The sequence below is a fragment of the Propithecus coquereli genome, unplaced genomic scaffold (genome assembly GCF_000956105.1).
Source record: "Propithecus coquereli isolate 6110/MARCELLA unplaced genomic scaffold, Pcoq_1.0 Scaffold507, whole genome shotgun sequence".
NCBI lineage: Eukaryota > Metazoa > Chordata > Mammalia > Primates > Indriidae > Propithecus > Propithecus coquereli.
This window is the reverse complement of record NW_012150919.1, coordinates 1,340,251-1,343,176: the sequence shown is the minus strand read 5'-3', so window position 1 is coordinate 1,343,176 and position 2,926 is coordinate 1,340,251.

Below are 2,926 nucleotides of genomic sequence, written 5' to 3'. Positions count from 1 at the left end.
TATAAATTTATGAGTATAAGAGAGTATATTTCTCAACCTTCTTTAAAACGCTTTTGACAATCGGTTGTCTGTTGGGAAAAAAAAAAATCTAATCTAATCTTATCAACAAGAAGGCTATTGGGTGAACCATCAAGAATATCTTCCCAACCTTCATTAAACCATTTATAAAAGTCAAATTATTTCCCCATTCTGTTATGTGCTAAAACTACTAAAAATAAAGGTCAAATGTCTCACCATCGGCTTCTTGAGCTTGATCTTTGGTCATTCTTTCCTGCTTCCTATATCTGACATTTGACCTGCTAATATCTTATTGATTAGTAAATTCCGGGCTCTGGCCTCCCTGGCTTGCCCAGTGTTGGCATGACAACTATGCTGATAATTAAATACTCAACTCACAAGTATGTTTCCAGTATATCTTTGGAATGGAATATGATCTGCAGCCTCTTCATTAGTATGTGCAAGTTCTAAATACAATTGTTCAGTCTTTCAACTACTGTATCTGCATAGGATTGGTAGGGCCAAAACCACAGTCAGAAATGAAGAAACTACAACAAGCCTATCAGCTGAGTTTGCAGGAAGTGGCTCTGCGACAGGTGAGTCTGCCCTCTTTCTCCCAACCAGAAGGCAAGAGGGCCTAGCATTTATAGAGAAGATGGTCTCAGTGGCATTTCCTCCAAATGCCACCTAGAGAAGCTCCGAACTGTCTAAGATACCCTACAGTCCCTCTTACACTCTACGCAGGACAATCTTGTATCATCTTGACTCAACTACCCCATTTTGTTCCTTTAACTGACAAATAGCAAAAACTATTCCAAACATCTCTGGCTTCATCTCCCGCAATGATCTGGCCTCTACCTTGTAAGTGCCATTTAAGTGTAAAAGAGGAATATTTACTCTTTGGAGATGTAGGGGAGAAAATTCCCATCAAATAATCCTTTGTTCTTACATAATGTCTGGAGAGGCAAATTATGAAGCTATATTAATCTATCTATTCAAAAGAAGTTATGTAGTCACAGTTATGTCAGTCAGTGAAAATGAGAATTAACAGATACAGCTTAACCTGTATAATAAGCATTTTATCGAAGTACACGCTAACGATCCGGTCTGAGGTGTCAGACAAGGGGGTTCTTGGCTTTCCATAACCTGTTCGGTGGTTTCAAGGGAATAAAGGGAGCAACGGCCTGTTACACCTGTCATGTGCAACTGCAGTCCATTGGCTGGAAAGTGTTGAATTACAGCATACGTAAAAATATGATGAAGAGAATACTGCACATAAAATTTTAAAAATTCAGCCTAAGTTGTAGTAAGATTCTAGCTATAAATGCTTTCATTTAAAAAAGAAACAAATGAACTAATTCTCCTAAATTAAAAAAAGAAAGTAAAACTACTTATAAGCAGGATGTAAAACTTAAAGATGCTACATTAATCAATGTACTAAAAGAACTGTCCTATACAAAGAATTGATTATTTAAGGATAGAAGGAAAGACACAATATAACAAACCACAACAAGACTGATCAAGAGAAAAGGGAAAAACCTAAATAATATAGAAACAAACTAGGTTAAATAACCACAGATACAGAAACAGATAAATATCCCAGCTTTCTTAACATGTATTATTCCAGTTTACTTAATCCTTGTGAGCATCAATTTTCCCATTTGTAAACTGTATCTATCTGGTTGGCAGGGAGTAAATACTATAATCACTCCTAAATATTTAGGACAATTTCTAGCACACAGTAAGCATTAAGAGATGTTAAATGTTGTTATTATTATAACCAATATTACTGCTAGTCTCCATGCAAATGAACTGGATAATCAATCTGATTATCTATGAGCATGAAGTTCGTACCAAAACTGATACAAGGAACAGTAAAAAGAACTTGAAAGGGACAATAACAATTAAGGACAACATCAAATCACAACCTTGATAAGCAACCAGGTATAGCTGGTTTCATGGGTGTTAATATAAAAAATTTTAGGGACCAGAAAATTCCTATGTCATTTAAACATAATAGAAAACAATGAAAACCATCCCCTAATTTATTTCTTTCTTAAAACAGGGTCTTGCTCTGTCACCCAGGCTGAGTACATAGCTCACTGCAGCCTCAAACTTCTGGGCTCAAGGGATCTTTCTGCCTTCTCCTCCCAGGTAGTTAGGACTGCAGGCGCGAGCCACCATGAAAGCTAATCTTCAAAAATTTTTTGTTGTAGAGACAAGGTCTTGCTATGTTGCCTAGGCTTGTCTCAAACTCTTGGCCTTAAGTGATCCTCCTGCCCCGGCCTCCCAGAGTGCTGGGACTACAGGTGTGAGCCGCCACACCGGCCTAATTTCTTAATTATGTCATGCGGCTAGTTTAATGCTGGTATCTATACTCCACAAATATGAAATAAACGTATACAAAAAACTATAGACCAAACTTATAAACATTTTACATAACTACCAAGAAACTGAATTCATTGCTCAGTAACATATTTGAAATACATGCATTGAATAGTTTATTCCAGGAATACAAAACTGGTTTAATATTAGGAAATGTGTTAATATGATTCATGGCTAAGTAGGTCAAAGAGAAAAATCATATATATCATCCAAAAGATGTAGAAAAGACCAGATGATAAATCTCAACATCTATCCACATTTTAAAAATTAATCTAGTAAACAGAAACAGGAAGATACTTTCTTTTCATCATAAAGATTATCTAGCTCAAATCTCAGGGTAATATATATGTGTGTGTGTGTGTGTGTGTGTGTGTGTGTGTGTGTGTACACACACACACACACACGCATATATATAAATCCTTTAATGTAAGGAATAAAACAAAGATTCTTATCGCACCACTATTTTACATTGTTCTGAGAGTTATAGCAAATGTAGTTAAACAAAAAAGAGGGAAGTGATAAATATTCAGAGAAGGGATTATCT